General features: G+C 41.0%; 1 protein-coding gene across 10 annotated transcripts in view; it reads left to right on the top strand.

Annotated features, from left to right (window-relative positions):
* The window catches only part of LOC138848482 (uncharacterized), a 100,820-nt gene that overhangs the window by 19,371 nt on the left and 65,770 nt on the right, over window positions 1-15,679 (top strand). Inside the window, exon 3 of one of the 10 annotated variants that reach the window (XR_016229062.1) lies at window positions 8,663-8,906. The exons of the other annotated variants lie outside the window; for them this stretch is intronic. The gene's annotated coding sequence lies outside the window, so the exon portion shown is untranslated. Of the gene's footprint in view, window positions 1-8,662; window positions 8,907-15,679 lie in introns of those variants that run through there. 10 annotated transcript variants of the gene reach the window in all.

Genomic DNA, 15,679 nt, shown 5'->3' with positions numbered 1-15,679 from the left:
GAGTTACTGGAATTAAGACTTATTCTATGCATCTGCTCTCCCACAATATGGCGCTGGGAGAGAAGTAAACAGCTTCCGCACAGCTGCCTCCAGTTCAGCCAATAAACTGTAGGACTTGCTCCTGATTGGAGAGCAGCGTACTCGGCGTGTGGGCAGCCGAGTTAGGATTGGCGGAGGAGGACTATAAAGGAGGAGAGAGACGGCATGCACCAGGAACATCTAAGGGGAACATCTAGCTGAAGGAACACCTGTGCAGCCCCCGAGAAAGCCGGCCGGCGGTGTGCCGCTCCCCTGCGGAAGTGGGGAATGCGGCCAGGGGGAACTGCCCTTCCACGGAGGTGGAAGGGATAGTAGCCAACCCGGGAGGAACCAGCAGCAAACCCGGGGAGGGCCGAGCAGACGAAAGAACAGCGCAGGGTCCTGTGTTGCTCCTCCATGAAGAGGGGGAGCGACATAATGGTGCCGTGACTCGGATATGAAGCCTAGGCAGGGTTTAGTGTCGTTCCCCCACGAAGACGGGGAGCGACAACTACCATCCCAGGTGTGATAGAACCAAAACAGAACATGGGCTGGCTGTCTCTGGTGGGTTATTTTCCTTACCATGTGAGAGCACCACATGGGCATACGTCCTCTGGGATTGGGTGACCACGTGCTTCAGGGCCAGAAAAGGGAGTTTGAAGAGTTCTTCTTTTCTCTCTTCTTTTGATTTATTCATTTGAAAGACAGTGTGGAGAAAGAGAGGTCTTTTATCTGTTGGTTGACTCCCCAAATGCCTGCAACAGGTGAGGCTGGGCCAGGCAAATGCCAGGAGCCTGGAATATCAACATTAGCCTTGCTTTGGACTTACGTGTACACATATCTGGGTAACAACTTATTTTATTAATATATTTCAATGTGTTGGGTTTTTTCTCTTTTCATAATCATCTGTAATGCAAGAAAAGAAACCCACAAACAAAACCCTCTAAATTTTAGAAGAGTTGTTTCTTTTTGTTAAGAAATCCAAACATTGGGAAGATTAATCAAAGTAAAGCAGAAAACTAAAGGAATAGTTTTAAGTCAGTGGAAAAGAGAACGAAGCCAAGGCTGGGTCCTGACTCTGTATCCTCTTTTCATCCTAAGGCCTTAAGTGGTATTCTTCACATTACATTTTAAAATAGATTTTATAATGACAGAAGAATCAGCTCCACCTCCACTGTATCTGGAACCGTAGACAAATTGGTGCACTTGCTTCGCCATGCCAGCATCTAGCTCCCTGCTAATGCACCTGGGAAAGTAGTGGGAGATGGCCCGTGTGCCTGACCCCTGCTACCTATGTGGGAGACCCAGGTGGAGTTCCTGACTTCTGGCTTCAGCCTGGCATAGCCCTGGCCTTTGCAACCATTTGGGGCATGAACCAGAGGATGGAAGACCTCTATCTGCAATTCTGCCTTTCAAATAAACAAAATAAATCTTTTTTTAAAGGATTATTTGAAAAGCAGAGTTAGAGAGGCAGAGGTAGAGAGAGTTCATTCCATCCACTGGTTCACTCCCCATACGGCCACAACAGCCAGAGCTGACCCTATCAGAAGCCAGGAGCTTCCTCTGAGTCTCCCACGTGGTTGCAGGGGCCCAAGTACTTGGGCGATCTTCTGTTTTCCCAGGTCATAGGAACGAGCTGGATTGGAAGACTCGAACCAGTGCCCATAAGGGGTGTCAGTGCTGCAGGCAGTGGCTTTACCCACTATGCCACAGTGCCAGCCTCCAAAATAAATCTTAAAAAATGAAATGGTGGAGAATCCTAAACCATCTGCAGTTTGGTTTTTATGTCGCTAGTTATCCTGTAGATTGTGAAGCTGCATCTTGAAAAGATGCTTTTCTTCCCCCTTCCTCTACCAAGCTGTCTAAAGAACACATATGACTGCACACAAAAGTCAAAATTATGGCCGGCGCCGCGGCTCACTAGGCTAATCCTCCGCCTTGCGGTGCCGGCACACAGGGTTCTAGTCCTGGTCGGGGCGCCGGATTCTGTCCCAGTTGCCCCTCTTCCAGGCCAGCCCTCTGCTGTGGCCAGGGAGTGCAGTGGAGGATGGCCCAGGTGCTTGGGCCCTGCACCCCATGGGAGACCAGGAAAAGCACCTGGCTCCTGGCTCCTGCCATCGGATCAGCGCGGTGCGCCAGCCGCAGCGCACCGGCCGCGGCGGCCATTGGAGGGTGAACCAACGGCAAAGGAAGACCTTTCTCTCTGTCTCTCTCTCTCACTGTCCACTCTGCCTGTCAAAGAAAAAAAAAAAAAAGTCAAAATTACTTATCCTACAAGTGATTTTATCTTTTTTAAAAAGATTATTTATTTGAAGGAGTCACACAGAGGAGAGGCAGAGAGAGAGAGAGAGGTCTTCCATCCACTGCTTCACTCCCCAAATGGCCATAACAGCTGGAGCTGCGCCAATCCGAAGCCAGGAGCCAGAAGCTTCTTCGTGTTGCCCACATGGGTGCAGAGGTTTAAGGACCTGGGCCATCTTCTACTGCTTTCCCAGGCCAGCAGAGAGCTGGATGGGAAGTGGAGCAGTTGGGACTCGAACAGGTGCCCACATGGGATGCTGGCATTGCAGGTGGCAGCTTTACCCGCTATGCCACAGCACCGGCCCCCAATGATTTTATCTTAAAGTTCTATTACCTTGTAATATGAAGGAATGATTGAACACTTTTTCAGGAAGTTAGAACTGCAGCTACTGGATTTCCTAGGGCAAGCTCCATATTTCTTTGTTTTTCGCTTTTTTTTTTTTTTTTAGCAGAAAGGTTGGTAAATTGAAAGAAAATATTGTTAGTCAATAGAAATTCCAAACACCCTTTTAAAGCAGGTAATAAATCTATGTGTGCTATGTTTCAATAAAATATAAATAACGGAATCTTTGGTAATTTCATTTTCCATGGCGTACACTCATGAAACATTTTTTGTCTTTCCATGCCAAATTACAGAGAAAAGTTGTTTTTAAATAAGGTTATCAAAGAAAACTCAGTGAACTATCATTTTAAGAATTTCTGAAATCAGTTGACCAAGGGTGAGAGATGTTAGGTGTTATCCTACCCAGCAAAAAAACTACCAATGATAATTTCCTAAATTGTAATTACAATATGAAGAATTAACCATTTTATTTCCTTCTCTATGCACACATCTTGTAATCAAATGACTCACTTCTGCTTCTATATGGTGTGAATCAGTTCTTCATCATGCATGGTTGGAGCAGGAGAGACTTTTATTGGTGCTGCGATGATGAAAACCTTGAAGCCACCAGATGGCAGAGTGTCCTTGGATTAGATTGGATGCTGCATTTCTCACCGTGTCAAATGTAGCTTCCAGCTGTAGAGCAACCCTCATATCTTTTACTCATGAACCCCTAAAATAATTTTGAAACATGTGTATCACTCAAAAACTCTTAAGTTCATTCAAAATTATTCAACGAGAAGTTTAAGTAGGGGCTGACATTTGGCCTAGCAGGTAAGCTGCTGGCTGGAGCACACACCTCCTGTGTTGGAATGCCTCAGTCCCCTACTCAGCTCTGCTCCAGGTTCCAGCTTCTGCTAATGAGCACCCTGGGAGGCAGCAGTGATGGCTCAAGTGTTGGGGTTCTTGCCACCCCGCTAGGAGACCTGGATTAAGTTCTCAGTTCCTGGCTTTGGCTTACCACAGTCCCCAGGTACTCAGGAGTGACCCAGTGGACGGGAACTTTATACCTCTCAAATATATACATTTTAAACATGAATTTTGAATTTAAATAACTAAAGAGAAGTAACTTCTGAAATATTGTAAATACTGAAACTTTAAAATTGCTATATTATTCTTTAATTGATTATGGAATAGCACAAGGATTTGACAACCACCATCTGTTTTTTCAAAATTCTAAAATAAGCTCATCTTTCACAGCTGAATACTTAATAGCACTCCTTTTTTCCTCACAATAGGTTTTTCTGTTTTCCTACACAGAATTATCTATCAAATTTTAAAAAATCTATGGAAAATGGAATTGAAAACTAAGTTTATTTTAGCACAAAATTTTTGAAGAGGGCATTTAGCCTAGTGGTTAAGACTTGCACAACCCACATTGGAGTACTTGGGTCCCTTTCTTGGCTTTGGTTTCTGACTCCAGTGTCCTGTCAGTGACGACACTGCCACTGAAGACAGTGTTAACAGCTCAGATCACTGGGTCTTTGCCTCCTACTTGGGAGACCTGGATGGTGTTTCCAGCTCCTGGTTTTGGTCCCAGACCACTCCTGGCTGTTGTGGGCATTTGGGGAGTGAACCAGCAGATGAAAGCTCTGTAGGTTTGTCTGTTTCTGTTTGTCTGCTTCTCAAATGAAAAAATTTTGACATCTGTTTTCACAAAGTTCATGGAAATTTTATATTGTGACAAAACTATACATAGATTTCAGACTTTTTGCACCAAAGTAAACTTATCTTTTAATCCCATTTTCCATGAACTCTTTGAAGTTCCCTCATAATAATATAAAAATTCTAAGATTTAAAAAAGATATAATCACCCTGTTATACTTCTCTGCTAGGTATGACTATATAGCTAGAGCCAATGCTTCGTTATTTCTTGTAACCGTAAGATGTTAAGTGTCCATTTTTCACTACTGTATAGTTAATCCAACATCATAAACATTAATATTGATTGGAAATGCGTTTCTAGATGGGATAGGTTTTTTTTTTTACACTCCCAGATGATGCACCTGGAGGGTTCTGGATGGGGGAGAATCAAACCTTTCTTTCATAACCTGGGAGGAGGACCCTCCTGAAAGAAGAGAAAGGAGACTCAACACAATGTAAGCTTATTAACTTTACTATAGGAGAGCAGGTTAATTTTAGGAAAGAGTATGTGTGTGAATTAGGGATCTAGAAATGGGTTTCCTTCGAATAGTGGTTCTCAACTGATCATGCCCCCTAGGGGAAATTTGACTGTGTTTGGAAATGTTTTTTGTTGTCAGAGCTGGGGGCAGGGCTGTTGTTAACCTACCCTGTTCCCCAAAGCCACACAGCTGCGACCCTAAAACCTACCCAGTGCTCAATAAATGTTTGTGGCAGGAAGCAGAAAAGAGGGCTGGAGGTGCACGACTACTGCAGGAAGAGCTCCACTCGCTGTCTGGGGCTCTTGCAGTTAAAGTCGCTGACGTCTCCAGAGTACGGCCCTCTCTTGGGTTTTCATACGCTTTTCTTAACCAAAAGAAAAACTTCCAAGAATGAAATAAAAAAATTTCTGAATTCTCCCAGTATATATTCGCTCTTGTATTAATTTGAAATATTCTGAAAAACATAAAAGGACAACAATGACTCATAATGACACCACTTAAATTGTACCTCTAGAAAATAATAAATACCAGCCCCTGTTTTGCTTAGCCATACTTTGCCTAGATAATGTCTGCTAATTAGTTCATGCCTATTCTCTGTTTTTCCTAGGTTCATAAAGACCATTTTATATTTTTAGAGCATTAAGATGATTCCAAAAGTCTTTTTAAGATTCTTTCCTTACTAGCATTAAAAGCACTTTGTTCCATTGAAATTATGTGTATACACAGACACACACACGTTATATGTGCACTATGAGGAATGAAGAACCACATTTTTAAAAAAATTCATATTTATTGGGACACATTGTTAAGTATGGATTAACACAGGGAAAGTTTGCAGGTTGAAATCAGCCAAGGAAGGAAGTACACGAGGCACAATCCAAGAATACTAAACATGGAACTTCCGCTGTCCTGCCCCCATGGAGTCCCAGACATGTGATTTTTTCAGTACCGTGGGTAGTACTATGCATGGAATATTGCCATCTGGGGGAGCTCAGCTGAGCCTGGGGATTCTAAGTGTTTATTGTACATGTGACTGATTGCCTGTCTGGCTGATCTCAGTCTCCTTGTCTTCAGCCTCCTTGGTCTAGTAGATATTTTGTGACCCAAAGCCCTCACTCTCACACTGTTGGTCATTGGGATGCAGTCAGCCCCACCCTAAATGTTATCTGGTGTGGTCCACTCTATTCCCACCTTACATTGTCAGACTACCAGGATAATCCAAGCCCAGGACATCAGAGTCCCCCATCTCCCATGACATCCAAGGGCATGGATGTTACCTCCCAGAAGTCGAGGGCAAAGCCAGACCTCTTTAGGGGTAAGGTTAAAGTCTCTACTACATAGACATACAGAAAGTATATATGCACCCATTTCAAAACTAGTGAGTTTTGCAAGAAGCATACATCTGTTAGCTATCACATCAGTCAATATAAAGACAATTCCATCACCCAGGAAGTTCCCTCATGAGAGGGAGAGAGAGACACTATCAAGCAATGTGTATTACATGGAGTGGTTTCTTTCGTTCGGCAAGTTTTTGTGATCCACTCATGATACGTAAGTACTTCGTTAGTGCTAGTTAGTAGTTAGTATTCCACAATACAATATGGCACAATTTATTCACCTGGTGAACATTATGGTTTCCAGGTCGGGGCTATTTTGCACAAAGCTGCTTTCAACATGGATGTATAGGTCTTTGTGTAGTAATATTTTCATTCATTTTGGGTAAATAGTTAAGAGTGGAATTGCTGGATTGAATGGTAAACATGGCTTAATTTACAAGAAGCTGCTGAACTGTTTCCAAAGTGGTTGTAACATTTCACATTCCCAACAGCAATTTAAGAGAATTCAATTGCTTCATCGCCTCTCTGACTCACGATGCTGTGAGTCTAATTTAGCTATGTTAGTGGATGCATAAAGTAGTTTCTCTTTGTGGTTTTAATTTGCATAGATGCTGAATATCTTTTCATGAGTTTAGCAGCTGCCATACATACCCTTTTGTGTGTCTAATGATTTTTTGCCTATTTTTTTAAAAAATATATTTATTTGAAAGGCAGAGTTATAGAGAAAGACAGGGAGAGAGGTCTTCCACCCATTGGTTCACTCCCTGAATGGCCGAAACTGGGTCGATTGGAAGACAGGAGTCAGGAGCTTCTTTTGGGTCTCCCACATGGGTGCAGAGGCTCAAGTTTCTCTTTTCTAGTTTTTCTTGACATAGCAGTCATATAAGGACAACTAAGAAAACCTGATGTGCTAAAGTAACTATCTGTATGGATACTTTTATCTTTGTTCACACACTCAGGTGAGAAAGTAAGCTTCAAAGAAATTAAACACCCGGACCCAGATTCCACAGCTAATTCCAAAGCCTGTGTTCTTTCTTATTATTCTGTGCATGTGCTGGGTCCGTTTGATTTTAGATATACTGAGTGTGTATTTTGGCAGCTTGTGGAGGGAGAGGCTGAGAGGAGGATGGGGGAAGGGACTGGATCTGGGACTTCTGTTGGCCCAGGTTGTTCTGCCTGCAGTTACTAATCCCCTTCATGGATGGGGAACCTTTGTTTTGTTTTGTTTTCACCAAGGATCATTTGGATATCTATAACATCATTTGCAGGCCATATAAAATAATCAGCTTAAAAATTAGCCTGCTATAGGTTTATTGAGTTGAGTCCCAATCTGAAGTGGCTTTGGCAGGGCCAGACCAGATGCAGGCCTTGGGTGGCCTGCAGGCTGCGTGTTCCCCAACCCCACAAGACTGGGTAACTCAGGGAGGCTCCAGGAGAGCTACGCCAAATGGGGCCAACAGAAACAGAAAATCAGAAGCCCAGCTCTTCAGGAAGTCTAACCACTCAGCAGGCCAGTTAGGTTGTCACATGCTCTGCCACAATGTTTAAGATCCTCCTTTTGTTTAAAAATATTAGTGACTTCCTGAAATTGTAATTAAGACTTGAGCTGCAGTTTTATGCGTAATCAATAGTTTTGTTGGTACCTCTGTCAGATTTCCTCATTCAAGTCATGGAATTCTTTGAATTCTTATTCTAGTGACTAACCCTATTTATGCTCAACTCCCTTTTGAAATCTTTAACACACCGTTAATTCCCAACTTGGCAGATGTGGAAGTTTTACCTACTTATTCTGCAAGTTGGAGACACTGGCAGTCTCATTACATTTTATTAAGGTCTTTCTACTTGATGACCTGAGTCTCTGTAAAGTGCACAGCAAAGATCAAATGCTCATTGGAATCATGAAGTTATAGTCTCTTAAATCAACACTACAGTATCCATTATTGAATAATCCTACTGGATTCTGGGTCTTGGGGATTTCCTTTCTAAGACTGCTGCATCTGAAAATCCAGAGGATCACAATTAGACTGAGTGAAGAGGCTGTGCATATTCAGATATGCACAATGTGTCAGTTATAACAAATTTCAATAATTTTTTAAAATTAGGATTTGAAAAATTGACGAGCCACTTTTCTTTCCTTTAAACCTACCCTCCCCCCCAAAAAAAATCTCCACTGAAAGAAGTCTTCTTTAAAGACATATATTGTCTATACTTCATAAACAAGAGCTAACTCATTGAGAGTGACAGGTAGATATGGCAGTAAAAACCAAAAATGAGTTTTATATCCATATATATATATGAAGTCAGATAAAAATATATGTACTAAAAAAGGAAAAGTGACCAATGATGAAATAATAAATTGCTTCTTTGGAATCTTTTCAAAGTGTTTTAAAAATGTCCATTCTTACAGTATTCTGCAAGAAGGTATTATACAGTCTTGGTATTTGATAACTAAGATCACAAAGATGTAAAATGCACTTTCCCCTCCTCCTCTGAGCCTACAGCTGAAGCAGTGAGGGAACCAACATCCCACAACTCTGCCTTGTACTTGGACCATGCTTTACCCTGCTCACTGTGCTGTGCCTGGGGATGCAGATACCCATCCCACCCGATAGGGGTTAGCTGGGCCCACTGAGAAAGGGCCATGACAAAGAATAGCTTAGACATCACTCCACGTCAGGCACAGAAAGAGAACAACTAATGGGTGAGAAGAGTCAAGTGATACTGATTGGTGGCTCCCCAGGGTTGAATTCAGAACATGTTCTGCTGTCTCCTGAGTGCCAAGATTTGATGGAAAGGGCAAAGGACAACTTGAACAATGTGGGCTGGGCGGGTGAAATCTCCATTCATTGTTGTTCACGTGGGAATGGAGTGCTGAGAGTGAGAGAGCTCTTGACAGGGCTCCCTGCCAGTAGCAGCCCCTTGTCCCTTATCAGAAACCTAATGCTCGCTGTCTCTTTCCCTTCCCTGCTGAAGTTGGAAGAGTGTGAAGAGAGCATATTGGTACCAGAGGGGAGAGATTCTGTAAGAGGGCCTTTGTCCTCAATGGGAAAAGAATAGGCAAGTGGGGAAAAAAGGAGATCCAAGAAGAAAGAAGAGAGTTAAAAGTCAGAAAAACATTTTGGAAAATAGGCTAAATGGGAAAAAAAAAAACTTGAAAATAGTCCTGGGTCACTAGAACACACTTTTATTTTTGGGTTGGGGGAATGGGAGAAGCAATGGAAGAGAAAAAAGACACAACTCAAGAAGCTAAATTTTAAAGAGAAAGTGAATATAATCCATATATGTGTGTTCATATATATATATACATTAACAGAGGGTTAAATAAATTATAGTATATGCCCACAATGGAATACCATATAGATTTTCAAAATTAATGTCTACAAATATTTCTATAAATATCTAAGATTGATTTAATAAAGTAAAATGAATAATTTTTAAAATATAATTTTATTAAAAATAATGTTAGTCTATGGGAAAGAATCTGGAAGATGAAGCGTCAAGCAGCCAAGGATATTATTTCTGATGGAAAGGAGAAAAAAGGAGAGCAATCGTGGGAGGGGATTATATTTATATTATATATTTTTTAATTGTTCAAAGCAATTTTTATAAAGTCATAATTTTGTGTATCAGGAAAAAATAAGTATAGAAATAAGATGTTTCCAAAAAAAAGTTGGGAAGAGAACATTTTGTAACTTGCAATAAAACTAAATGTTTGTACACATGTGCATATACACAGATGTATGTATCTATGAAAGGGTGATCCCAATGTAAAGTTTTAATTTCATTTAAAGAATGTTGTTCTTATAGATGCTAAACTTTTAAAATATCATTATGGTTATAAATGTATTCTATATTAACTCTAAAACAGAATAATCCATAGTAATAACTTGATCAATTGATGGCTAATATTTTTCAATGATTGGATATTTTCTACTGATTAACTTCAATTAGTTTTCAGCTCTTCTGAAACATTTTGTAAATCTCATAAAGCAATTACAACTGCTTTTAATTTAAAGACAGTTCCTCTCACAAGAGATTCACAAAGTACTAAGAAAGTGACACCAAAACATTTTACATATATATTGAAATCCACTGACACACTATTTGAAATCAGATCTTTAGAAAACAGCAGAATTTGGATGCTGGGCTGGATTGCAGTCATTCTACATAGATAGACCCAAATGTTGTCACTTGGGAAATGATGAGTAGGTTACCCATGAAAAATCGAGTAATGGCAATCACTTCACCTTGACCTTTGGGTATCCTTACACTTACCATTTAGGAAAACCTCCTATGTGAAATAAGATGAACATTTTAGTGTATTAGAAAATCGCAGCCACAACTATATCCCCCCCAAAAGTATAAATCATCTGTTGCGTTCAAAGCAACACAGGCACCGTGCTTGGCTGGCCTGTTGTGGTCTGGTCGGTGTCCTGTTTAACAGGAGTTCATCAGTAATCCGCTCACACAGGGCTGGGACTCTGCCCCAAACGAATGTTAGCAGAACACGAATGGTCTGCAATGGAAAAACGTACACTGAGACTTAAAATACGATTTTGGAAACTTTTGAAGGCCTGTATTATCCATTTCAGGTCGAAGACATGTAAAACTTGAGACATTTCTCCCTATAGTATTGTAAAAAAATAAAAAGAATAGCAGCAAGGCTGGGAAAGTCAGGACAGGTGGGGGTCGTTAACACCCGGGACAGTATGAAAAGGACACAGGAAATGGTCCCTTTTCGGGCCACCTGGACCAGGCTGAGGTCCTGGGGCAGCTCACCAGGGGACACATCTCTTGGCCTGGAGAAGAAATACTGATTTGTAATGGCAGCTATGAAACGGACACCATGATAATTTTACCTCAGAGATAACAAAAATTACCACTGCTCTTTGGGCCCTTCCTCCTCAGAAGCACCCAGTGCCCCAATTTTTCCTTCTGTCTGAGGTGGCCGCCTTCCCGGCATGCCCCCACTTCCGCTCCCATGGTGCGCTGCCTCTGGGACTCCTGGCAATCGGTGCTCGTACCAGGAGATTTCCGTTCCGTGCATCAGGAAGGGGGCCTGCTGTGAGGTAACAAACCTTCCTCAACCTTAGATTTCCGCTGAGTTCCCTAATACATGGAAAATCTCCCTCACCTCCTCCCACAGCTTCCCATGTGACCTTCCAAATCCTGAGCCGCCAGCGGCCCCGCCCAGCGTTTGTCCACCAGGGAATGAGCCGCGTTTCCACAAATCAACCACCCTCCCGTTAGACAATCTAGGGAGAACACCTGTTTAGGATCAAAACATTTCCTCTTCATTCTTTGTATAAATCTCCAGCCTTGTCCTGTCTGAGCTGTTATTCACTGTCTAATTGCCTTGTTTCCAGTAACTCAAATGAAAAAAATTGTGCAGAAACTGAGTTTTATTATGTCTTCAGGAACAAAGAATGCAAAGGGAGTCTGAGGAAGCCGGCCACCCACTTTTCTTCAGTTGTAGTGTTGAGGGGAATGCAAACTTTACCCAATTGTATTGTTAATATGAATATCTGACATTAAGAATTCAGAAATGGGGCCGGTGCTGTGGCATAGCGGGTGAATCCCCTGCCTGCATTGCTGGCAGCCCATGTGGGCACTGGTTCGAGTCCCAGCTGCTCCAAGTCTGATCCAGCTCTCTGCTATGGCCTGGAAAAGCAGTGGAAGATGGCCCAACTGCTTGGGCCCCTGCACCCACATGGGAGACCTAGAGGAGGCTCCTGGCTCCTGGCTTCAGATTTGCCCAGCTCCAGCTATTGTGGTCATTTGGGGAGTAAACTAGTGGATGGAAGACCTCTCTCTCTCTCTCTCTCTCTCTCTCTCTCTCTCTCTCTCTCTCCCTCCCCCCCCCTTTCCCTCATTCCATCCCCATAACTTTGCCTTTCAAATAAGTAAATCTAAAAAAGAATTCAGAATTTATGATTTTGTGTGTTTACAATATTTTATGGACCAGTTTGTATCTAGAAATAATCCTCTTGGTAGATTGTGTTTATCTTGCTCTTTTTATAGATGAAGGTACAATATCTGAAAGATTAAGTGACTTGCTAAACACATCTCTTAAGTGGCAGAACCGAGAACTCAAACTCAGGACTTTTCACTTTATAACTCATGCTTAGAAATTCCTTTTTGAATGTGTTCATATTCAAAGTCCTTCACTTGTATTCCTGTTGGTTAACATAAGTAAGGATCCAACCTATGATATCAAATATCCTTTTCTTTTTGACAGTAATATGATAAACAAAACAGAACCCCATATAGAGTATAGCTCAAGGAAGTCCAGTTAAGAGGTCCTCTCTGGGCTTGGGCTGACCCTGGACTGCTTATGGTTCGTAATACTAGGATCACACCAGAAATGCATGTCCCTTAGACTCAGCCCCAGCTCCCCTATGGAGCCTTTCAAGCTAATGGATCTCCTAGGATGGTATCGGCCTTACTTTTAGCATGGAAGGGAGAAAAGACAAGACTAATACTCAGGACATGTGGTGGGTATGTCACATGCCAAGAGATCTGTCCTATATGATGAGGGTTAATGGATTTTCCCGTCACCCTGGGTTTGATCAGGGTTCTCTAGATGTTGTGCTTCTGTTTAAACATCTAATAATGTTGGAAAAGTTTATCTGGAACATTTGTTTAAGGTCTGGATTATTTCTCCATTTTGAAATATAGGCTAAAGATACTTGGACCAGAGCTTGAGAGTTTATTTCATAATAGTACCCAGATGTTTTCTGAGGGAACATAGTACTAAAGATTTTGACAATGAAAGGAACAGAGGTGATGAACAGTTTTTCCTGTACTATGTATCTTTGTATTTTATAAACAAAGTGGTCTGGTTGGGAAAGAGTCAGAAATGACAGAAAGTTTTAAAAAGCCCCAAATATTTCTTTAAAGAAGTTGAGGATCATCTTTAAATAATTTTGAATATTAAATATTTAATTATGCTGTAAGATAAATTTAAGCATCCAATTAAACAGATTTATTAGCAAAATATGTGATACTGTCTAGAGATTTGGTTGAACAATACTAAAATGCAATGAAATAAATCCAAGTTTGTGACAAGTATAGCATTACCATTGTTCCAAAACATATTATTGTCTTTGATATATTGAGCTAATACAGATTGTATTTTTTGTTTTTGTTTCTGAAAAATATGTCATTAAGTAAAAATTACTAAGTTCTTAATGGAAGGCTCAGAAGCACATCAGCTGTTACTTGCAGGAGAGAATAAAAGCTTTTCATTAAATGTCAGGCCTCATCTTCTCGCCTTAAGTCTTTCAGGTTCCTTGGAAATGCCACTTCTCTAACAACAAAGTCTGATGGTTTATGTTTTTACTTGATTTTTAAAGTTACTTTTTGCATCCTGTACACAAATATTATGTTTTGGTATTTAAAACTGATGAATAACAGAAAAGGAGAAATTATATACTAGGATTTCTACTTTTTTGTATGTATGAAAGTTCTTTCCCTTGCTTATTTGTTGTACAGAAAAATGTATAGAGTAAATTAAAAAAATCAAGATATTGCTGGTTATGGAATTTAAAACAGCCTGCCAGTGACTGACTTTTTTGTTTTGGGGGAGAAATATCCGAAGTTAATTTTCTCCCTAAAGGAAAATTAAATTTACTTGTGACAGGTTATTATTTAGGCGCACTGGATCTGTTCTAAAATACTATCTTTGGGATATATGCCTTAAGTCTACCTTCTAAGTGATGAAGGTCTTTGAGATACATTAAAATGGAGTCTCTTTTCTAAAGTCTAGGGTGCACTATCGTTATTTCAAAATCCACTTGTATAGTGTTAAAGTTTAGCTTTGGATGGATGGACATTGTCATAATGTTACCATACATTAACGTTTATCTATGGAAGAGTATTGGACAGACATTTTACTGTAAGGGAACATATACTACATAGGAAAGGAGGGAAATGACAGTCCCGCTCAAGCAGTAAGGATATTTGAATGATCATTTTGAAGGCACCAGAGTTAGTACACAGGGTTCAAATTCAAACTCTACCAGATACTAGCTATGTGAGGTTTCACTGTACATTGCAGATAATAGTAGTCCATACCTCACAGTGTCCTTGTAAGGATTAAATACAGCAGTACATGTAATGTGTTTGGCATGTAGTAAGCACTCAATAAATGTTGACTATTATTACAGCTGAGAACTTAAGCTACTTCCCCATTACTTGTAGAGACAACATTTGAGGAGCCCAAATAGGGGCTAGATGGCTATGTTTGAGATTTCTTTTGGAATCTAAATCTGTGTGACCTTACCCATTTTCCTGGGAAACCCTTCAATTGCCTAACCTATATATGATGTCCAGATTTTCTTGCCAAAATGCTCCTCTGGGTTTTTGTCCTTCATCCAAATTCTCATTCCTTTCCTTCCTCTGAAATCCTGCTGCTGTGCCCCTAGAACATCCAGTCCATGAGAAGCAACCTCTGCTTCATTCTCCAGATCTGCTAATGCTGCCTTACCCTCTGGTTTAATAAGACCCTGGCTCCCTGCCAAGGGCACTGCTTCCCCTGAAGCCATTTCAAAAGGAAGCCACCCATTCTGTTCACTCACGTCATTTCCAGACTGTTTCTCTTTAGACACACTATTGGGACAGTGAGGTGATACGGATCCTTAATAATTGGCAGGGTTATATTTTGATGACAATGCATGAAAAATGTTTAGCACACTATGAAGCATGTTAAATCCTCAGTGTTAGTTTTTACCCTCGAGTCTACCTTTTAAACAAAAGACAGCTTTGAGACAGTTAAGAATGTAAGCTTTCTTGGGTAAAGTCCAAAATAACTACACCTATGAAATCATCTATTCAACCTATCCCTGGCTAGTGTTTCTTACCTGTTCTAGCCCATCCTACTTTCCCCCTGTTGTCACCACATAGCTGTTCTCTCCAACCTGGAACACAGCTCAGATTCTGTTTCCCACATTAACCATTTGCTTGTCAATATTCAAAACTCTTGCTTTTTTTGTCTCCTGTTCTGGCATATTTACAAACCTGGGTGGGCCCAGCTGCTCCTCCTTGCTTCACCTGCACCCAGGCTCCTTAGTGCTGCTTGCGAAGATCCTCCTGGCTTCACTCCCCCACACTAATCTCAGCAAATAATCTTGCATCCTACTTCATAGTAAAATAAGAAAAACGGGCCATATGTTTAAAAGCTATAGCTACATACTTCCTCATTTCAGTGGAAGAGAGATTTTTTTCTTCTGTCTACTGTATTCTTGATCTTGCTTTCACAGGATCCGCTGACAGTTTCTTCTCTTTTGTTCTGTTTTTAAATTCTGCCATGGTACTACCCCATCAGCATTTAACAGTGCTTACATTCCTCATCTTTAAAAAAAAAAAAAAAACAAAAAAACAAAACACTCCCTGATGCTAACACCACCCACTTCCTGGTTGTTTTCTGTTTCCTTTCCCCTTGTTTGCTAAATTTCTACAGAGGGGTTTACATTCTCTGTTCTTCCTGTTCCGTTCACTCCTTGTCCTGCTGTAATATG

The sequence above is a fragment of the Oryctolagus cuniculus genome, chromosome 2 (assembly GCF_051225735.1).
Source record: "Oryctolagus cuniculus isolate XC-2025 breed Fujian yellow rabbit chromosome 2, ASM5122573v1, whole genome shotgun sequence".
NCBI classification, from domain to species: Eukaryota; Metazoa; Chordata; class Mammalia; order Lagomorpha; family Leporidae; genus Oryctolagus; species Oryctolagus cuniculus.
The sequence above is the reverse complement of the archived record's forward strand: the minus strand, read 5'-3'. Positions and strand labels throughout refer to the sequence as shown.